Source organism: Dipodomys merriami, unplaced genomic scaffold (assembly GCF_024711535.1).
Source record: "Dipodomys merriami isolate MVZ:Mamm:240054 unplaced genomic scaffold, mDipMer1.0.p SCAF_99, whole genome shotgun sequence".
Lineage (NCBI taxonomy): Eukaryota > Metazoa > Chordata > Mammalia > Rodentia > Heteromyidae > Dipodomys > Dipodomys merriami.
Window position 1 is genome coordinate 3,522,082 of NW_027206612.1, and position 23,389 is coordinate 3,545,470.

Sequence of the window (23,389 nt, forward strand, 5' to 3'; positions counted from 1 at the left end):
TATAGGGTAGAACTGCTGGGACCAGGCCAGGTTGGCACTCCACATGGCTGGGAAAGACCTGGGAAAGAGAGAGAGCTGGGAAAAGAGGTGGGAAAGAGAGCAGGGAAAGAGAGAGAGCTGGGGAAAAGAGCGAAGAGATCTGGGAAAGAGCTGAGAAGGAAAGAGCTGAGAAAGAGCGTCTGGGCCTGGGCTAGGCCTTATCTAGGGTCTGGGCAGAGAAAGGTGTGGCCACATCAAATCCAGATGTGACCTCAGCGGATGCAGATGTGACCTCTTCCAGGTGTGCCAGTTGCGTAGGTAATGCAGGTACTGGGTGGAGGCGTTGCTGCGAGGAGGGTGGGGTCTGCTCGCCATCCAGGAGTGGACCTTACATTCCAGCCTTTTAATAATCATGAAATAGGGTGCAGATTCTCTCTGGCTACTTCCTGCTGACAAGGGGCATCGACATTAGGGGTAAAAGCCTGGAGAAGGCAGTGAACAGCAGCTGTCCCTTGGTGGCGTGAGTCCTTAGATGAAGTCTGGAGAAGTCTCATGAGGCATTGAGGGGCTGAAAAATACTAGAGAGCAAATAAATGGTAAGAGGAAGGACTTGGTGCTGAAAATGTTGGTAGAAATGTCCCTAGCTACTTCTGACATCTGGTGACTAGGTAGAGGAGTCAGGTAACAAAGGCAAAAATATAAATTCCTGTCCAGTTAATAGGTAGACAGGTATGGACACTAGATGGGCAGGCTTCTTACTTCTGTTGACCTCAAGCTCTGGTTAATTTTGAAAGGGCAGGTACAAAGTTGCTGATGTGACATCATCTCCTCTTACTCCTCTCTATGGTCCCTTGTTCCCCAGACTGGCTGAGTCTAGGTGCTTGTTGCTTGTCCCAGTTAGTATTCAAGGAAGATTGAACTCAAGGCCTGGGCACTGTCCCTGAGCACTTCTGCTCAAGGCCAGCCAGCACTGAACTACTTTGAGTTATAGTACCACTTGCAGTGTTTGCTGGTTCTAGATAAGAGTCTTGAGCCATGCTTCCAGCCTGGCTCTTTGCAGGTTATGAACAGTTATTTTCTTATAGAGCTAAAATATACCATTCTATATCCCCCTTGATTTTAGAGTTTTGTTGAAAAACCTCTTACTAGTTTGTGGGTGTGTCTTCATGATACTGCTAAGTGGGTGTATCTGTCTTCATGTTACTGTCATGTGTGTACATCTTCATGGTACTGTTATATATGTGCCTTTATGTATAACTCAGTACTGATGCCTTGAAGCCTTCATACAAGAATGTCTTGTATGCTTAATGTTTCAACTGAAATATGACATGGAGAAGTTATTTTCTGGTCATGTCTGTTTGTTCTGAAAGTTCCTGTACCTGGATGTACCAAACCTTCCAAGATTTGGAAGATTTTCTGCTCTCATGTTTCCTATGACCTTAGCTTATACCTCTTCTCCTTCTTCAGCTCATGATTCAGAGATCTGGTCTTTCAGAATACTTTGCTATGATTTCTCATTAAAATTTTTTTTATTGCAAAGATGCTGTACAGAGGGGTTACAGTTACATGAGTAAGGTAATGAGTACATTTCTTGTCGAATATTATTACCCCTTCCTGGTTTCTTATTTTTTACCCCTGTCTGAACATTCTAGTGCATTTACCTTTAATTCAAGCCCTGATAGTCTCTTCAATTTCACCCAGTCTACTGATGAGGCTGTCAACAGATTCCAACAGATCTCTTTTTTTTTTTTTTAATTTGACTTATTGACCTTTTAAGTTCCAGAATTTCAATTCGATTTTTGTCAGGAATTTTATGCCTGTATTTAATTTCATATCCTGCAACCTTCCTTATTTCATTCAGCTGTTCATTTGTAATTTCTTAGAATATCATTTAAGTGTCTATATCCTTTAATTTTCTGTTGATCACTCTTACAATTATTCTTTTTAATTCTTTGAGATTTCATCCATTTCACTGTTATTAGTGTCTATTATTGTGGAATTATTTACTTTTGGAAGAGCCAAATGCCTTTTAAAAAATATTTCTTATGTCCATGCATATGCATTTCCCCCTCTGGTTGAAACTTTTTATCCCATGAAGTCTTTAAATTAAAGTATTGTTGATGCTCAGGCCGGATTAGTTGGTAGCTGGGGTGGTATGAGGTTCTGACCTTTGGATTGTAGATTTAACACCAGAACCAAACTTTTCTCCATCTGCCCAGGACACCAGCTCCAATCCTAGGCACAACTCTGAGTGACAAGAGCTCCCTGTGGTCTTGAAGTCCTAATGTGCAGGTTGGTGGTAAACATAGGCTGAGGGCTGGGGTGATCAAGGGTCGTGGTTTTGCTTCAGGCTCTTTGCATATGATGCTTCCCTTCTTTGTGTTTATAAGGAAATTTACAGCCTGTTGGCTGGGGGGTTTTCCATTTGCCTCAAAGGCCCCTCAGTTTGTTTTCCTGTGAACACCAAGTGCCCAAGCCTAGGGGTACCCTGGATAGTCAGGGAACAAATAGCACACCAAAGGCCCAAGGGAATCAGGCCTCTGCTGCGCCTCCAGCACTCACAGACTGTGGGCTGTTAACTGTCCTGTGGGAGAGATCAGACTGACGAGTCACGTCTATGCACTTGGGCACAAAGGCCTGAGTCCTTCCTGCTCAGCTCAGAGACAGAGGGTAAGAATTCTGCGAAACATGGCTTAGAAATCTGCAATTAAACAACCCCAGGGCATAAGTCTTGCCACTTGATGGCACAACAGAACTGCTGGCCACCACTGGGCCTTTCAATGACTGAGCTTCTGGCTGATGAAACTTCTCACTAGACCCATGTCAGACCTCCCTCTCTCTGAGACCACCTCTTGTGACTCTCCTACCCAACACTGCCGCAGGTTGCCAGCCTCCCTGAGCCCTGACTGCTCCTGGTTTTCAGTTCTCAGAGTATCTTAACAGGTCCTATCTTATGATGATGCCAGACTGTCTCTCTTCAACATATGGGGAGGGACAAAGTATATTTCTTCTCTAATGTTGGCCTGCCACACAGGAGAAGCTGCTGCTGTACCAAGTCCCCACTTTGAGATAAGCCCATAGATGATGCCTCAATTATTGTGTATAAAAGTACTTGTAGCCAGGTGCTTGTGGCTCATGCCTGTAATCCTTTCTCAGGAGGCTGAGATCTGAGGATTGCAGTTTGAAGTCAGCCTGGGCAGGAAGTCGGTGAGACTCTTATTTTGAATTAACCACTAAAAAAGCCAGAAGTAGCGCTGTGGCTCAAGTGTGGTAGAGCCCTAGCCTTGAGTGAAAAAGCTGAGGGACAGGCCCAGGCCCTGAGTTCAGCCCCCTCCACCCCCCCCAAGTCATTGTGTGAAGCTTGGGCTTTTCCTATGGTTAGCTCTGTCCATCTGTCACCAAGGCCACAAAATAACTATAGGTGTGGCCAACCCTCCCTCCTCCCACCCCACCCCCGAGTCACATGGATGAAGCTTCTGCCATCTTGTCTGTGGTTTCAGTGGTCATGCTGTTAATTCATTTGTTAAGATCAGTCATGGGAGTGAGCCATCCTATCACAAGACAGAAAGCCAGAGGAAGGGGATGGGTCAGTCCTCTGATGACCTCTTGTTCTTCTCTGGGGACTGCCCCCAGGGACCTCCCACTAGATGCTGCCTCTCTAAGTTCCTTCCAGGTCATAGCACCTCTCTCTGGAGTGTCCAGATCCAGGTCATCATCCCTGCTAGCAAAAACCAGAGCAGCCATGCCTGCCCCGTACCACCTCCCTTCCCGCAGGGCCTGGATTGGACATGGGACTCCAGTTATGTTAGGATGCCTCAGAACCTGTTCCATCTTGATGGGATGCTGGGTTGCTGAGGGCAGGTTTGGTGGTAGCCAAATGACAAGGTGACCTTGACTCTCCCCAGCAAGGATGAGGTGCCGCCGTGGGGCCTTGACCGTCAGCTGCTGAGGTGACCGCCCCCTCCCCCGCATCGGACACTGATAATGGGCTTTTGCTCTCTGACATCCCATTTCTGAATGTCTGCTCAGAGGGGCTCAGGATCACCTCCAGCTCCCAAAATCTGCCCTGTTGCCCCATCCCAACTCTTGTTTATTTTTTGTTTACAAAGTTAGCCTCCGATGGCTCTTTTTCTCCCAAGTAAAAAAAAAAAGTTCCACCAATAAAAAGTCCACCAGTGGGCTGGGAAGGTGGCTCAGTGGTAGAGCGCTCGCCTTGCATGCCTGAGGCCCTGGGTTCGATTCCTCAGCACCACATAAGCAAAAAGAAAAAAGCCGGAAGTGGTGCTGTGGCTCAAGTGGTAGAGCGCTAGCCTTGAGCTGAAGAGCTGAGGGACAGCGCCCAGGCCCAGAGCTCAGGCCCCATGACCGGACCCCCCCCAAAAAAAAGTCCACCAGGAACACATAGCTCTGCCAGGCTGTGAGCCACGTGCACAGGAAATGCCATGTCCTGCTCACCGGGCACGGGACCCTGACTATGGCTCACCACCAAGCCAAGCGCTTCACTGGCGTGGAGGCTCTCTCGCTCCTCAGGGCGTGTGGTTAGACCCTCAATATGCAAACCCCTGTGCCTGTGCACTTTACTGGAAACCCATCTGTGTGTGTCAGCCATCCTGCCACAGGGGTAATGGCGCTGGGGTTTGAGACCACATCTAATTCCTAACGCTGCTTCCTGTAAACTCCTCTTTACTGCTGTTGCTTCTCCATCTGTGGGTCCCTGGAACGTTCTGGTGGTAATGGTACAACGGCAGCTGAGTCCTCTCTCACCACTCGCCTTTGAGAGATTGGGGAAGGGCGGGGCTGGAGTGGCTGGAGGAAGCAGCCTTGGGGAACAGTTCATCTCAGGGGGACCTTTTCTCCCAAGGCAAGACACGGCGCAGGGCTCTGTGTCCGGCTGGAGCCTCTCTGCACGTGTGGCCTTCCTCCTTGCAGGAGCGTGCTAAACTTCACGCATGTGAGGGCAGGCAGGGTTGGGAGAATGAAGTAGCACAGGAAACGTCTGAGCTTATCCCGGAAAGCAGCCGGGTGCTGCAGACTCCAAGGCCAAGAGAATGCACACACAGACACAACCCTACGCCAGAGAGCACACAGGCCTGTGTGCCGACACGGACACACCTGCGTCCTCTTTGTGCCCCACGCCCCCTCCACGCGGTCCTCTGTTCCTGCGGATTCTTCCCCCAGGCGGGGCGGGGTGGGAGGGTGGGGGAGGGGTGTGGTCTGTGCCAGGATCTGTCCTGTGGTGCTCACCAGGCGCCCCGCCCACACGTGGCCGGCAGCCTGCAGCCAGCAGCGGAGGACTCGGGGTGCAGTGCTCAGGCAGCCCCAGGGCTCTGCACGCCCGCATGGCGCCCCACGCCTCCACCTTGCACAGGTTCCCACGCAGCGTCAGCTAATTACAGCGCTGCAGAGACCACAAATACTAAGCCTCCTGCAAAGAAGAAAGAACCAGCTGCAAACTGGCGGGAGAGGAGCCCGACCCGCACCCCGATGGCCGACTGTGCGGACAAAGGGCGTCCCCGAGTCTGCTGCTGGCCGGCGGTGGGGTGGGGGTCACCCAAAATAACCTCACCGGTGGAAAGATCCCGACCGAGTTGGGTTTTTACAAAGACAGTTTGTGACAAATAATTGTTTCTGATCTCATAACTGTTTGAAATTTGGTTAAAATTCTCCATGAAGCAAGCACTCTGCTTCCTTGGTGACTGCCGGTGACCCTTCCTTGCGGTGGTGTTTAAGGTCTCAGAGGACCCCTCACCCCAGCCCAGGTATCAATAATGTCCTCAAGGTCTCCGTGTCCTTCGGATCAGCCTCTTCCCAGTCACCCTCCTCCTCACAGAGTTCTGAGTGCTCAGCCCCATCCCGGTCACCCTCCTCCTCACAGAGCTCTGAGTGCTCAGCCTCTTCCCGGTCACCCTCCTCCTCACAGAGCTCTGAGTGCTCAGCCTCTTCCCGGTCACCCTCCTCCTCACAGAGCTCTGAGTGCTCAGCCTCTTCCTGGTCACCCTCCTCCTCACAGAGCTCTGAGTGCTCAGCCTCTTCCTGGTCACCCTCCTCCTCACAGAGCTCTGAGTGCTCAGCCTCTTCCTGGTCACCATCCTAGGTACAGTGCACCACCCACGGGTGGATGTGAACCCCCCCCCCCGCCCACAGGACTGTGGCTAATGAGCTCCTTTCGCAAAGGCTGCTGCCCAGCAGCACGGTGACCTGGCTCATGTGCCAGCCCTGGCCTGGAACACCCCCTATTGGAATTGCCTCAGTTCACAGCTTTCCAAAGATGAAGTAGAGAGGCGTCTACACATGGCAAGTGCTGCATGTTTTCCTCTGCAGACAGACTGCCGGACTCTCCTGACCAGCACCTTGTGACGCTGCCAGCCAGGAGGCCCGGCCCTCCTGTTGGACAGCACACCCCTGCACCTGTGTGCACACACCTCCCGTCCGTGGGCTCTGCCGTCCACACCCAGGCTCTGTGCACACACCTCCCGTCCGTGGGCTCAGCCGTCCACACCCAGGCTCTGTGCACACGCCTCCCGTCCGTGGGCTCTGCCGTCCACACCCAGGCTCTGTGCACACACCTCCCGTCCGTGGGCTCTGCCGTCCACACCCAGGCTCTGTGCACACGCCTCCCGTCCGTGGGCTCAGCCGTCCACACCCAGGCTCTGTGCACACACCTCCCGTCCGTGGGTGCCAGCTGTCCACACCCAGGCTCTGTGCACACACCTCCCGTCCGTGGGTGCCAGCTGTCCAGTCACAGATTCTGTGCACACGCCTCTCGTCCGTGGGCACCAGCTGTCCACACCCAGGCTCTGTGCACACACCTCCCGTCCGTGGGTGCCAGCTGTCCAGTCACAGGCTCTGTGCACACGCCTCCTGTCCATGGGCACCAGCTGTCCAGTCACAGGCTCTGTGCACACACCTCCCGTCCGTGGGTGCCAGCTGTCCAGTCACAGGCTCTGTGCACACGCCTCCTGTCCATGGGCACCAGCTGTCCAGTCACAGGCTCTGTGCACACACCTCCCGTCCGTGGGTGCCAGCTGTCCAGTCACAGACTCTGTGCACACACCTCCTGTCCATGGGCACCAGCTGTCCACACCCAGGCTCTGTGCACACGCCTCCCGTCCGTGGGCTCTAGCTGTCCACACCCAGGCTCTGTGCACATGCCTCCCGTCCGTGGGTGCCAGCTGTCCAGTCACAGACTCTGTGCACACACCTCCCATCCGTGGGTGCCAGCTGTCCACACCCAGGCTCTGTGCACACGCCTCCCGTCCGTGGGCTCAGCTGTCCAGTCACAGACTCTGTGCACACGCCTCCTGTCCATGGGCACCAGCTGTCCACACCCAGGCTCTGAGCACACACCTCCCGTCCGTGGGCTCTGCCGTCCAGTCACAGGCCAGGCAGCTCAAGGAGCTACTTTCCGACAGCTATGGTAGAGACTGGCAAGGGGGTCTGGCGTCCTGTCTTGTAGACAGTCTCTTCTCACAGGGCCAGAGTTACCCCAGATAGCTGTTGCCTGTTGCTCTTCCCTCCTTTTTAAAAAATGTTTTTTTTATTGTAAAGATACTATACAGAGGGGTTACAGCTACATAAATAAGGTGATGAGAACATTTCCTATGGAGCAGTTACCCCCTCCTTTGTTTTTCCCCTACCATTCCTTCCCTCCCCACCTCCCCAACTCCTCCCTCCCCCCTCTGAAGTTGTAAAGTTCGTTTTCTACATAGTGTCTTGTATATCTCATTGTTGCAATAGGTCAACCTGTTCCCTTATTTCAGCATTTTGTCATTTCCCTTCCCTTCCCCAAATTATAAAAATTCCTCCCTTCTTTGCAAGAACCAATCACACTAGGTCAAAACTAACCAGTGGCCCACGCCACCTCGAATTCCTCTCATTTAAAATCTCCATCTCCAGATTCAGCCATGTTAGTGTCAGAGTTCAGCATATGTATTTGATGGAAACAGTTCAGTCCATATCACTTCCAGTGACACCAAAGAACAGATGCAGGGTGCACTTGAGTGTGTGTGTGTGTGTGTGTGTGTGTGTGTATGTGTGTGTGATGTTTTGTTACTGGGGTCTGTGTGTGTGTGTACATCTTGTTCTGGGTGTGATCTGTTATGTTACTGGAATCTGTGTGTGTGTGTGTGTGTGAGATGTATTGTTACTGGGGTCTCTGTGTGTGTGTACATCTTGTTCTGGGTGTGATCTGTTATGTTACTGGAGTCTCTGTGTGTGTGTGTGTGTGTGTGTGTGTGTGTGTGTGTGAGATGTATTGTTACTGAGGTCTGTCTGTGTGTGTGTGCGTGCATCTCATTCTGGGTGTGATGTGTTTTGTTACTGGGGTCTGTGTGTGTGTGTGTGTCTTGTTCTGGGTGTGATGTGCATTGTTACTGGGGTCTGTGTGTGTGTGTGTGATATATGTGTGTGTGTGTGCATCTCATTCTGGGTGTGATGTGTTTTGTTACTGGGGTCTGTGTGTGTGTGTGTGTCTTGTTCTGGGTGTGATGTGCATTGTTACTGGGGTCTGTGTGTGTGTGTGTGTGTGTGTCTTGTTCTGGGTGTGATGTGCATTGTTACTGGGGTCTGTGTGTGTGTGTGTGTGTGTGATATGTGTGTGTGTGCATCTCATTCTGGGTGTGATGTGTTTGGTTACTGGGGTCTGTGTGTGTGTGTGTGATATATGTGTGTGTGTGCATCTCATTCTGGGTGTGATGTGCTTGGTTACTGGGGTCTGTGTGTGTGTGTGTGTGTGTGTGTGATATGTGTGTGTGTGTGTCTTGTTCTGGGTGTGATGTGCATTGTTACTGGGGTCTGTGTGTGTGTGTGTGTGAGATATATGTGTGTGTGTGCATTCATTCTGGATGTGATGTGCGTTGTTACTGGGGTCTGTGTGTGTGTGTGATATGTGTGTGTGTGTGATATGTGTGTGTGTGTGTGTGTGTCTTGTTCTGGGTGTGATGTGCATTGTTACTGGGGTCTGTGTGTGTGTGTGTGTGTGTGTGAGATATATGTGTATGTGTGCATCTCATTCTGGGTGTGATGTGCGTTGTTACTGGGGTCTGTGTGTGTGTGTGTGTGTGTGTGATATATGTGTGTGTGTGCATCTCATTCTGGGTGTGATGTGTTTGGTTACTGGGGTCTGTGTGTGTGTGTGTGTGTGTGTGATATATGTGTGTGTGTGTGCATCTCATTCTGGGTGTGATGTGTTTGGTTACTGGGGTCTGTGTGTGTGTGTGTGTGTGTGTGTGTGAGATATATGTGTATGTGTGCATCTCATTCTGGGTGTGATGTGCGTTGTTACTGGGGTCTGTGTGTGTGTGTGTGTGTGTGTGTGATATATGTGTGTGTGTGCATCTCATTCTGGGTGTGATGTGTTTGGTTACTGGGGTCTGTGTGTGTGTGTGTGTGTGTGATATATGTGTGTGTGTGTGCATCTCATTCTGGGTGTGATGTGTTTGGTTACTGGGGTCTGTGTGTGTGTGTGTGTGTGTGATATATGTGTGTGTGTGTGCATCTCATTCTGGGTGTGATGTGTTTGGTTACTGGGGTCTCTCTGTGTGTGCCCCCCGCCCCCACCCATGTCTGTTTACAATCTCTCAGCTGCTGTTGGTGGTGATGCACTGAATCAGGCCCCGGCTCAGGTCGGGGAGCAGAGGGGCGCCTGTGAATGGGGAGGAGGGCAGCAGTCAGCCCGGCCGCATGGAGCTGCGCCCGTGCACAGGCCTCGGGGCCGGATGGAAATCCAGGTGCTTGCTTCAGCTCAACAGCTCATCACGGCATAATCAGCGCTAAAAACGGAGCCTGGCGGAGCTGTGTTTGGCCTGCCACATGGAGTCATTTGCGTCTGCTTTCTGCTCTCTTCTCCCCCCTCACAGGCACGGCGGTGCCCATGAAACAACGACATGAGCTCTGTGTATTCAGTAAGAGGAGAGACTTCTGATAGCGAGAGAGGTACAGGCGCCCTAACAAGAGGGGAAAGACCTGAATGTGTGACAGCCGGGGCCAGTGAACGGCCAGCCTCCGTGCGTAAGCAGCAGGCCTCTGTGCTTGCTCTGGGTGTGGCTCTGCTGGAGTGAGGCCTGGGGAGTTTGGGCCTTGCAGGACCTTGGAGTCAGGTCCTTCCTGCTTACTGTCCCTGCCCCAGGGAGGCACAGGGCACACGGGACCTTGTCTGCATGACAGCACACGGGTCCCCTGAAGAAGCATGGGATGACATGCTGACATGGCCAGACACTGCCAGGTTCCTTGGAGGTAGACCTGACACACGCACACACACGCACACACACACGCACATGCACATGTACATGTACACACATACACACAGATATACACACACACATACACATATATATGCACACACATATACATATGCACACAGCGTACACACGTACATATGCATACACACACTAAAACAGAATGATCACAGAATGAGCTGTGTGTCCACAGCACAGAAGGGAAGGTCACCAACTCTGGAGCTGACCTCCAACTTGCTTCTGTGCACACTCCGGCACAGTTCTGCCCATGTTGAGTTCCAACAATAAACCTACAGAAAGTACTCACAGGAGAACAGAGAAACACAGAAAAGGTGCATCCTTAAGGATGGCAGACACAGAAGGCCCATATAATCTACATTATAAAAGGGTATAAAGTGTTAAAGACTAAAAGGCGTGATGGTGAAGATGAGCAGGCAATAAGAAGTTTGGAGGTCAATCCACATCCACACATATGTTCACACATACACACATAGATACACACATATATTATCACACATTAAGACAGGACGGTCACATCATGAGCTATGCAGCCCGGAGGGAAATAGGAAGAAATAAAATCAGTGTCTCAAATAGTTCTGCCCACCTCTATGTTCATCACCACAGTATTGACAGAGAGGTTCGAACAACCCCAGGGTTAGCTACAGATGAACGGCTAAACAAAACCTGGTATATCCATGTGATGAAACATTACTCAGCCATAAAAGAAACAATAACAATAACGATCATCCCATCCTCACCCTGCAACAATACAGATAAACCCAGAGGACACGGCGTTGGGTGAGCGAGACCAGACAGGACCACTGCTGCGGAACCTCATGTGTTTGTGGAACCTGTAGACACAGAACTCACAGAAGAAAGGAGTAGAATGGGTCCCGGGGGAGGGGAGGGGGTGGGAAGTCAGGAAGATGGAACGTGTTGTTTACTGGGAAGTTGCTGGAAGTTGACCTAAGTGTCCCCACTACAGGCACAAACTAAAACATGGGGGGGGGGGCGGTGATTAGAGCACTAATTCCCTTGCCTGATCATCATTTCACAACACAAGCATGTATCTAAGCCTTGTAGGCCTTGAATATATTCACGTTTTAGCTGTTATTTAGATCACAATGAAGTTGAAAAATAAACAGTAGAAAACAAATAAATACATTTTTTACAAGTAATAGGTGTGATTCACTAAATTAAACATTTATAATCAGTGGATGAAACATCCAGTTACTCATCACTGGAAAAGGAATGGGTAAGATACGCATCCATCCAGCGTTTTCTAAGGATCATAGACTGTTGTACTCGGACCTGTGGGAGTAAGGAGGCTAGCAGGCAGCCACCAAAGTCGGAGGCATGGGCAGACAGACCGGGAGGGACGTTTGGTGAGGGGCTAATATCTGACGTATTTCTGGAGATGATGCATGTGACACAGCTGTGGCAGGAAGAATAATGGAATAATAGAGTCCTGACCTTGGCTCAGCACAGGTAAGCTGAGAAATTGCCGAGGCACAGAGAAGGTGAATGGCAAAGGAAAGGAGCCACAGTTGGAGAGAGAACAGATCTCCCCAAGAGGAACAAGAAGAGCGCAAGGCAGCGCCTCAATGTCTCACCAGAACAGCACCTCTGCCCAGCGAGATGTCCTGTCAGTACAAGGAAGGAACAGAGAGGCGGTAAGAGAAATGAATAGGGGCTTTCACCAAGAGTCCTAAATGACAGACCTTTCTGTATTTAGAACACTGATCCCAAAGGGATCAACTGCACAGGGGGTGGCGGGGCTTCAACGTGGTAGGCACTGAAGTCAAAGTGAACACCGCCCCTGGGAACTAAGAGGAACCACAGCGATTCACGTAGGAGTTCAATACCCTGAAATGGTATGGAAAACTCCTAAGGAATTGCAACAGTGTGAAAAAATGCTTTAAATTTTATCATATTGAACATGCAGAAAGTTACTAAGTTTCATATAAACAATAAAATAATTTGTGTCAATAGCGAGAAAAACAGGAAATAAGAAGGCAAAAGCTGAACCTAGAGGAAAAGGCAGGAAAACGAGAGACAGGAGGCAGAGTGGGTAGAACCCACCTGACAGGTCGACAGAAACAGGTCCAGTGGTGTTAGTTGTCACTGTCCAAATACAATAATTAAACCAATCAAACAGATACCAGATGGATTCTTTTAACCAATAGAACAATTCTCATTACTTTGACATTTTTGTCACGGCTTCTCTGCTGAAATATCTGTGCAATGAACATTCCATCAGGTGTCAGACGGGTACATGGCACACAACAGACAGCAACAGAGGTCACCACCATCACCACCACCAACATCTCCACCATCATCGTCACCATAGCCACCATCTTCACCGCCACCACCACCATCATCACCATCATGATCACCACCATCACCACCATCACCACCACCATCACCACCATCACCACCACCAACACCAACACCATCATGATCACCACCACCACCACTATCATCACTACCACATCATCATCACCACCGTCATCTGCTTGTAGCTTGTTTTCTGTAAAGGAGTCTGTCTATCCTGGACTCTGTCCACCACAGCATGCAAGGGTAGTGGATCTGGCTTTGTTGTGCTGTGTATGAAGACTGGATTCTGGGTGTAGCCTTTCACCCTGGCTGGGCCCGGAGCCTCTTCTCTCCTGTGGGAAAGCTTTCGAAGGTACAGCTGTTACCTGTGGATGAACCCAGGCAGGCTCTGGAAATGCTGGCTACCGGGACTCCAGGGAAAGACCCCCAACCTCCAGGGCACGAGGATGTGTTCACTGAAGTGTGCTAAGACGCACTGTCAGTGAGTTTGTCCCTCTAGGGTACCCTTACCTGGAACCACGGGCAATTCCAGTCCTCTCCCTGGGGACGCACCCAGGGGCCCCTTTGGGTTACCTCCACACAGACCTGAGTCACGGTCCCCAGGGTGTTATATGGGAAGTTGCTGGCCAGACAGAGAAGCCACATTTTGAGAGGATGAATTGGAAATCTTTGTTAGAAAGCCGACGACTGCAGGTGGAATCATGTCCCTCCAAACTGGCAGCCTTGAATATGCTTGATAAACTGTTAGGCACCCGAGCCACAAGCGTAGTAAAGAAAGAGCAGGAAAACAGTCTCAACGAACCAGGTCAACTGTAATGCAGAGTTGAAGAGGGGCTCCATGGTGACCTGAGCAGAGCAGGGAGACACAAGGCACGGCACAAAATGGCGGCTGAGGTGGTCAGGGCCTCGAGTCATGGTCAGGAGGCAGCCACCAGGGCTTGAGAAATCAGTCTCCTGAGTTCATGGCTCTGCTCTGGAAGGTCTGGTAACCTATTGTCCAAGTCCCTCCCTCATCCAGGGATTCAGGCACGCCCATCACCTGGGGTGGGTGGGACTTCCTGTCCTCCAGGGATTCAGGCATGCCCATCACCTGGGGGGGGGGACTTAGCCTTCATCCACCAGGAAGCCATGGTGGCACCAGTTAGATCCAAATCCGTATTTCAAGAGGAACCCCAGAGTGAGTGTATTTTCAACAACGTTCTCCAGGGGAGATGCTTGGGCACATTATATTGGAAAAGTTTAAAAACCATTTAGTCTTAGGCAAGGTGCCTGCTCAGCCCTGAGTCTTCCCCTACCGCCTGTTAGGCAGTGAGGCATCTTCCCAGATGGTGATCACTGAGTGAGCAGACCACCGGGGAGGCCAGTCTGTGTCTGTGCTACAGGGGCTTTTTTTTTTTTTAAGGAGCCAGCTTTGGTTGTGATGGATTAAAAAGAATTTATAGGTTCTAACTTGCCAGGCCCTGGAAAATCTAGCATCGATTTTTATATGAAAAGCCATACAGTAGCAAGAGCTAGCTGACATGCTAAGAGCAGTATTCCTGAAGGATCTAAGGATTTCACAGCTGCAGGAAAAGGAGAAGCCTGAGGGGTATGCTGGAGTTCCAGATGTTTTTGTGGGCTAGGAAAAGGGCAGAGGTTGAGGTTGAAGGTCAGGGCTGGCAGGCGTCATATCAGCCACAAGGTGGATAGTGGGGTCTGGCATCTTGTCTTCATGCTTGGGGAAGGAACCGTTCCCACCTCCCAGGTGATGGGCGTGCCTGGATCCCTGGAGGAAGGGGTGGGCACTCGGCTGATAGGTTACTGAACCTATCAGTCAGTCCAGTGCCTGGGAATTTCCTGTGGGCCTGCCCAGCCCAGCCGCCATGTGACTTGTGTGTCTGTGATTGTGTGTGTCTGTCTCTGTGACCGTGTGTGTCTGTGACTGTGTTCTGTGTCCTGTCTCCTAGTTTGTCTCTGGTCATCATCCATCAGAGCTGAATTGGTTTGTTGGTATTGTTTTTGTTCTTTCTTTCTTCTCTTGCCTGTTTCCTAGCTGTGTTACATGTTATTTGGGGGCTGCAGGCCTTTGTAACAACTGGCTGCATGTAGCCTGCTAACTCTGTAATAGACTCCAAAATCCCATCTTCCAAAGTGTGGCTTCTGGGATAATATAATTCACCTTATGACAGGGTGATTGGGCATGAGGCAGGGTCCACAGAGGGCAGAGTGACTGAGAGGTCAAAGGCGAAGGGCAAAAACTGAGAATGCACAAGCTGACGCTTAGACTACAAACCTCAAGGTAAAGTGCCCGCCCGTTATCAGCTGCGGGTGGACAGTGGGGGCGGAGGACGGTCTTGGGATGCAGGCAAGCGACTCCAGGGCCACGCGGACCCCATGGAGAAGGAGAGGGCAGCACCCAGGTGCAGAGAGGATCAGAGCACACCAGAGGGGCAGGAGGCAGAGGAGTTAGCTTGCAGAGAACACCCCCACGGGCTTCCTTCCTTCCTGAGGACAGGCTGACCGCAGCTCCACCTTCTGTGTCTCTGGAGTAGTGACCCCAAATTAGGAGTGAAGCTAGCTAGCACTTCCCATCTTCTGATGAGCCCCGCCAGCCCGCAGGCCACCCTGTAGCCCATCCACGCCTCCTCCAAAAAGAATGGAAACAAAAACACCTTAGGGCTGGGATGCAAGTGCATGGTCCTGGGTCTCACCCCCAGTACCAAAAAAAGAAAGACAAAAATAAACATCCCACCAAGACCCCTGTCTACCCGAACTCCAGGGGCACAACTGTCACCTTGTTCACGCAGTGTTTGCCATGGACATCTATCTATCTACTTATCTATCCATCTAGCTATCTGTTTATCTATTATCTATCTTCTGTTCATCATTCCCAATACTTGTTTTCCTTTCACCTAGTTGGCTTGTCCTGCGTGTTGGAGTGGAGGAGAACATAGCTCAGGCCACAAGTCTGCTCTGGGGATGCAGTAGCAGGAGAGGCCTTTCTCCAAGAAGATGTCCAAGAGATGTCAGCCTCCGCCACACAGCAGGTGTCTAGCGTGTGGGCTGAGCTTTCTTCTGTGGCCCTACAAGAATGTGGAACCCTTCTAAAGGTGGACCTGGGCTCAGACACTCAGGCTCAGTAGCCTGTGGAGTCCTGACCAGGGAGGCTGCTGGAAATGCAGGCCTTGGCCTACACCCACTGAGTCCAAATTTGCATTTTAACAAGATCCCGGGGAGGGAGGGAGATTGCTGTGCTTGCTAAAGGTTGGGAAGCAATGACTTACCAATCTCTGTCAGCCAGGGTACAGCTGCTTTTCAGGTTTGAGCTTCACACGTTGGTTTTATTGAGATATTTAGTGCCTGCCTTCCTGCAGCCTGCGTGCTTCTGAGCAGCATTATAAAGCCCTCTAAAATCGCCAAGAGACAAAACCAGGTACTTCATCTTCAGTGAACAATTCGCAGGATCCAAGAATATACAAGCTGAGAAATGCTTCCTCTGCGCCGAGAGCCAGGGAAGGCTGGTGACCCGCTGTGCTTAACTGACCCGCAAATAGCTTTGCACTTAATTTTAATTTGCTGTGGGTGGCAACGGTGTTCTTTTTCTGGAGAAAAAAAGCAGCAAGTCCTCTTGAGGGCGAAGGGCTGCAGCTGGGATGGATTGCGGCGAATCTAGGGGAGGGCAGCTGGGCCTGGGGCCGAGGCATCTTCCTGAGCAGGGGGGGGAAGGGCCCCACGGAGCCCTGCCCAGCGTCCACCCAGAGCCTGGGGTCGTTAATCCTTCCAGAAGAAATGGTCTCCGTCTCCTGCAACCAGGCAAGCACCACAGCAATGTGGAATTACTCCGAGAGGAAAGTGCTGGGGACTGGCCTGGGTCCTCTTCCTAGACCCCCCCACCTGACCCCCGCCATGGCCTCCGGCAGGCCCACCATGTCCCCAGCCTCTGTACAGCCCATTCTCATATGGGTGGGCGAGGCCCCTCCCGCCCCTCCCTTCACCGGGCTTTGTTTTGAGATGTCTCAGAAGCTGCGGGAGGGCAGCTCCCTGCTTCTGAAGTTCTGAGGACTAGCTGGGGTCCACCCTGGCAGGAGGCAAGACCCATTTCTGTGTGAGGTCGAGTAAGAGAAAGACTCGGCAGAGACACCGCCTGCCCCCGGGGTGGGGCTTTCCGGTCCTCAGAGCCCGCACGGGATGCACAGGGCAGGTCTCCTGGCCCAAAAGCTCAGCGATGTGATGATCCCCAAAGAATATAAAATGTGAAATTAGAAACAGAACGAAACGATGGATTATTAAGGCTGGGGCCAAACGTGAAAGGCAGGCTCTCCCGGTAGAAAACAAAACCTCAAGGCTAGTCATTAAAAGGAAGGATTCCAAAGATAAAGGCTTGAAGTGAACTGATGAGTTAAACACCAGGTTACTGGAATTCAGCAAGTGGTAAAACAATCAGTGTCCGCCATGGGGACTCTCCAGGCAGGGGCCAACAGAAGGCAGGTGACCTGAATGACAGGAATCAAGCCTGACCCCGGCAGAATCCCAGAAATGAGTCACAGGGGAAAAACATGGCTGCCAAATTCCTGCTAACTGCAGTTCTCGCTGCTCTACCGCGGCTTGCTCTGGCCTGTTGCAAAAATGCCACCTGCGTGTGGCTTGGGGCCTTGAGCACCCAGCAGATCCGCACATTGGGCTGCATTCCTAAGTTCTGCGAGGGGATGCAGTCACCGCATGCAATAAAGACTCCTAGCCTAACTGACCCAGTGTTGGGAAACTGGGGTACTACAGCGAGAGCATTCAACACTGCTCAGGGGGACCCTACATGCCCTGGGTCTCTGGAGGTTCCCCCTCTGTGGTGTCCCCTGTGGTGTCCCCTGTGGTGTCCCCTGTGGTGTCCCCCTGTGGTATCCCCTGTGGTGTCCCCCTGTGGTATCCCCTGTGGTGTCCCCCTGTGGTGTCCCCTCTGGTGTCCCCCTCTGGTGTCCTCCCTCTGGTGTCCCCTCTGTGGTGTCCCCTCTGTGGTGTCCCCTCTGGTGTCCCCTCTGGTGTCCCCTCTGGTGTCCCCCTCTGGTGTCCCCTCTGGTGTCCCCTCTGGTGTCCCCCTGTGGTATCCCCTCTGGTGTCCCCTCTGTGGTGTCCCCTGAGGTGTCTCCCTCTGATGTCCTCCCTCTGATGTCCCCCTCTGGTGTCCTCCCTCTGGTGTCCCCCTCTGGTGTCCCCCTCTGGTGTCCTCCCTCTGGTGTCCCCTCTGGTGTCCCCTCTGATGTCCCCCTCTGGTGTCCCCCTCTGGTGTCCTCCCTCTGGTGTCCCCTCTGTGGTGTCCCCTCTGGTGTCCTCCCTCTGGTGTCCCCTCTGGTGTCCCCTCTGATGTCCCCCTCTGGTGTCCTCCCTCTGGTGTCCCCTCTGATGTCCCCCTCTGGTGTCCTCCCTCTGGTGTCCCCCTCTGGTGTCCCCTCTGGTGTCCTCCCTCTGGTGTCCCCTCTGTGGTGTCCCCTCTGTGGTGTCCCCTCTGGTGTCCTCCCTCTGGTGTCCCCCTCTGGTGTCCCCTCTGGTGTCCTCCCTCTGGTGTCCCCTCTGTGGTGTCCCCCTGTGGTGTCCCCTGTGGTGTCCCCTCTGATGTCCCCCTCTGGTGTCCTCCCTCTGGTGTCCCCTCTGATGTCCCCCTCTGGTGTCCTCCCTCTGGTGTCCCCCTCTGGTGTCCCCTCTGGTGTCCTCCCTCTGGTGTCCCCTCTGTGGTGTCCCCTCTGTGGTGTCCCCTCTGGTGTCCCCTCTGGTGTCCCCTCTTGTGTCCCCTCTGGTGTCCCCCTGTGGTGTCCCCTCTGGTGTCCCCTCTGGTGTCCCCCTCTGGTGTCCTCCCTCTGGTGTCCCCTCTGATGTCCCCCTCTGGTATCCTCCCTCTGGTGTCCCCTCTGATGTCCCCCTCTGGTGTCCCCCTCTGGTGTCCCCTCTGGTGTCCCCTCTGGTGTCCCCTCTGTGGTGTCCCCCTCTGGTGTCCCCTGTGGTGTCCCCCTGTGGTGTCCCCTCTTGTGTCCCCTGTGGCGTCCCCTCTGTGGTGTCCCCTGTGGTGTCCCCTCTGTGGTGTCCCCTCTGGTGTCCCCTCTGGTATCCCCTCTGGTGTCCCCCTGTGGTGTCCCCTGTGGTGTCCCCTCTGATGTCCCCCTCTGGTGTCCCCCCTCTGGTGTCCCCTCTGGTGTCCCCTCTGGTGTCCCCCTGTGGTGTCCCCCTGTGGTGTCCCCTGTGGTGTCCCCCTGTGGTGTCCCCTCTGTGGTGTCCTCCCTCTGGTGTCCCCTCTGGTGTCCCCTCTGATGTCCCCCTCTGGTGTCCCCCTGTGGTGTCCTGCTGTCCTGAGCCGGGGCCTCTGAGGTCTGCTCTGTCCAGTGGTGGAGTACTTACCTCTCCATCAGACACAACCAAGTATTCAGTGCGTGTTTCTCATGAGAATCAGCATGGCGCAGGGCGGATGGCCGGGGTAAAGGCCCCTCAGGTTCTCGGGCCCTGAATTGCAGTGTCGTGACCAGCTCAGGGACCCTCAGCCGCACTGCACACCTTCCAACAGAACTCCAACGGGCGACAGGAGAGTGACCCCGCAAGGGTGCAATCGCTTGCTCCCGTCCGCCTGCCCCTCTGTGGGCCGACAGGCCACAGGGACTTCTAGGCACCCTCTGGGCCTTGCCACCCTAGCCGTGAGCCATCTGCCTTCCCACCGAACCCCGCGCCAAACCCATCGATCTCTCCAAGGCCTCAGCCTGCCCTGACCCCAGCGACCTTCAGAGTCCAGCTCTCCCACCCTGCCTTCCCCTGCTCACACGAATGCATGCTGCCAGACACTGGGATCGCCGGCCGGGACACTTGGTTAATAAGAATCACCGATTCGGACTCTTCAAGGGAGGTGATGCGTCAACTCAAAGATGCCCCTGAGTGACATGGGAAGGTCAGCTTGGAGGGGCTTGAGGGGGGAGGGGGAGGGGAAGGCACTGCGTGCTCTGCTAAGGGTCTGTGGTGCATCTGCTGACCACATCTGCGAATCCACAACATGAGACTGGGCTCGGGAAGAGCATCGTTCCTCAGGGAGGATCAGGCCTGATTGCTATAGTGTGGGTTGTGTGTGTGTGTGTGTGTGTGTGTGTGTGTGTGTGTGTGTGTGTGTGTGTGTGTGTGTGTGTGTATGGTCAAGATCAGCACGTGGAGAGGCATTGCTGACTCTCCAACATCCCTCGTTTGGATAGAGCACAGGGTCATCTCCCAGGAAGGCAGGGTTTCCAGATACCTCTACATGCAAATGGTTCATAAACCCAGAATCCTACCCTAAACGTGACCTCGTGTACTCATGGTGGTGACTGTCAGGACTCGCTGGGAGAAGGGAGAACACGAAGGAGGGGCAGTGTGCTGAGGAGGGAGCCATGGACATGAGCCCCTCGGGTGGCAGGGACGGGAAGCAGGCCTGCGCAGCTGCTCGGGTCCACGTGGGCTCCGGTGTCTGTCTGGCTTGGCTCGGAGGGCGTGAGTTTGGGGGAAGCTGGTCTTTCTTGCAGATACAGCCATGAGTGAGCAAATGGGAAATGCAAGCACTTTCCTGGCTTGTGTGGGCCGGAGGGTGATGGAATGGGCCCTGAGGGCTGAGCTGGGGGCTGGGCTGGGGGCTGCTGAGGGGAGGGTGGAATCCAGTGTCCCACATGGGCACTGTCTGGCTAACCAGAGGAGTTAGTTACCTTATCCCTGAGTCTCAAAGATGAGGCCACCGCGGACCCCCCTTCCAGCTTACTCCCCACACCACCAGTCTCCCTGATGAGTGGTAGGCACCCAGGCTCTGTGCGCATGTTGACACATGTGCACACCAGCACAGGAAGAGATGACAGGCTGCAGCTACCCTGGTGTGCAGTGCTCTGGTGTGGTCCTGAAGGTGGGCTGCACGGAGAGGGCCGGTCCCGGAGGTGGGCTGCAGGGAGAGGGCCGGTCCTGGAGGTGGGCTGCAGGGAGAGGGCCGGTCCTGGAGGTGGGCTGCAGGGAGAGGGCCGGTCCTGGAGGTGGGCTGCAGGGAGAGGGCCGGTCCTGGAGGTGGGCTGCAGGGAGAGGGCCGGTCCCGGAGGTGGGCTGCAGGGAGAGGGCTGCACTTCCGGCCGGTCCTGTGGACACCCCAGCGCTGCCATGGGGCAGCCACAGAAGAAATCGCGTCTCGGCTTTGAGAATGCTGTGGTGTGAGGGTCCAAACTGCATGAAGTCAGTTACTGTGTGGGGACAGTGGGGGGGAATGCCCTGGCCCCGAGTGCCGTCCAGGCTGGAGGGCGGCTGCGTGTTTCTCCCCTGCACGCCGTGGGAGCTCAGGACACAGCAGCGCCGTGGGCGGTCAAGCGCTAGGCGGGTGTAAGAGCAAACACTCTAAGCGCAGATGTCCAGGGCCTGTCAGCCCAAAGGGCTCACTCCCAAGGCACAGGCCTGCGGATGCATGGCCTTGATGGTGTTCAGCACTCCAGAAGAACATGGAGAGAAGCTGGCGCTTGGAAAAGGCTTCGGAGATGCTGGGATGCTCTGCCTTTACGTATGCCCGGACTGCTGGCAACCGCCTCTGAATCCCCACCAGGGAGGCGCAGAGACCGTGACTCCCAGGAGGAGACCACAGCACGTCACCCTCCGGAGGTCAAGGTCTCAGCGGCTGTGACTCACCTCTCTGGGCTCAAGTTCTAATTCTCAAAATAAGCAGGACTCAGACCACTTCCCTTCCCAGCAACAATCTGGTGGATGGATTTTGTGCATGTTTCTCAGTCTATGGCATGAAACAGGACCTCCAGTGGCCAATCTAACGCATATAAATAGTGTTGGCTTTGCCTTAATCATGTAAATACATAACCAATATATTCTTTGTGGGTGTTACTGTAGTTTGAACTCGGGGCCTTGTGTATGCTAGGTAGATCCTCTACCATGCAAATCACTCCCTGACCCCTTTTTGCTCTAGTTAGTTTTCAAACAGGGTCTTGTTTTTGTCTGGGTTGACCTGAACCACGAGCCTCCGATTTGTACTTCCCATGTAGCCCTGCGCTTGATCGGTTGTGAAGAGGCCTTGCGTGGCTCTCACCGGGCTTCGGTTCTCCCAGTCTCCTCCTAAGCAGCTGGGATGGCAGGCATGACCCACAGCACTGGCTTGAAGTGTTTTTACAGGATGAATTGTTTGGCGGAACAACTCTTCTTTGACCCTCCCTCCACCGGCAGGTACCTACCGGGGCTCCACAGAGGGCCAGTGCCCAGCTCTCCAGCCGCCAAGCGCAGGCAGGTGTGAATGAGGCCCCTTGGCTCCGGAAGTTGAGTGGCCAGCCTGGCTTACTCTAGGCTGGAGAGAGCAAGCAAGAGAAGGAACGGGCGGCATCAGGACTGCGATCACCTGAGGAGAAGCAGGCCCAACCTTCTCATCAGGAGACATGGCTCAGAGAGGGCAGACACTCGGCCAGCAAGGACGTTCACCAGGCCAAGGGTTTTACCTGGACAAAATCTCAGCCGCTGTTCCATTCAGGCTAATGGAAGCTGAGGCCATTTGCTAGATCATCTGCAGTTTGGGGACTCCCCATGGACATCGTGTCCTCCCCCCCCCAGCCATGGTCCTGTGGTCTCAGCACAGAGCCTCTGGGCCACTCTCAGGGCCCAGTGGCTCGGCCGTGACTATGAGATGGGGTTACACCGCCCGTGGGCACCGCTGGTCTGGACCACACCTCACCTCTGAGGTCTTCTCCTTCCTGCCTAGTGCTGATCAGGAAAAGCTTCACAGTAGGATTCCAGGACGCGGGGAGCATGCTGGATGGATTCCTGCGGCGGGGAGAAGGCAGCGGGAAGCAGTGCTTTTCCTCAAGACTTGAACAGAGGGAAAGAAAACCATGTTCTCCTCTCTCGACCCCAGGCCAGGCCCCCGGCACCACACACTTACCCACCTATTGGGTAACCGTGAGGAATCCTGCCCAGCCACCAGTAGTGACGTAGGGCGAGGGACTCTGACCTCTGACCTCTGACCTCTGACCTCACCCCGAAGGCTGCTTCCACCAGAGGGTCCTGTACATAGCGAGGTGAGGCTGTTGCCCAGGAGTGGGTGGCAGTGGCACAGACTCTGAGACCCAGACTCACCTCCCCCTGCCTCTTCCGCACCTCTCCTCTTCTTAGGGACGTCAGCCCTCCCCCCTCCCTTAGGGACCCCCTCCTGCTGGCAAGCTGGCCCTGCGCTTGCACGCTCCTGACCGCAGGCACAGCAGAAATGGATCAACCTATACTCAAAATCTCTAGAGTGCCTATACTCAGAATATCTAGAGGGTGAAGCATTTTCTCCAAACATGCCTTGATACCTTGCAAATTCCCTGAAATAAGAGATTTCACACCACAGATTATCATCTTTGTACATATACAAACTGTACTGAAAGAAGGGCAAATACAAATTCTGCACACTATTACCTATTTCAGGAAGTGTTGTTATAGCTTATTCTTCATCGGTGCTGGTGAAAGAGAATTCAGAACTGTGTTTCCAAGATACAGAATGAGAGCTACAACACAAGGTTGAAAGTCTCGGCTAAAAAGCAAAGGGATCTCGGAACCAAGCCTGAAGACTTTATGGCTCTGTCTGACAGGACCAGCGAATTGTGGTGAAGACGAGAACACAATCTCTATTTGTGTGGGCTCACCAGGGCGCTGTAGATGCTGTATTTCCACTAAAACGCTACCCCTGCCTAACTGCCAGTGTCATTTCCGAGGAAGCTTCTCCTAAACCACTGTGAAATTCCCGAGACTTGATCGTGAGAATGAGCAAAATGGAGAAGGGGGAGCACTCAGAGGACCTGGGTCTCCTTCACACCTGTGGGAAGGTCACGTGGCACGACACTTTGGAAAGTAATATATCAGCT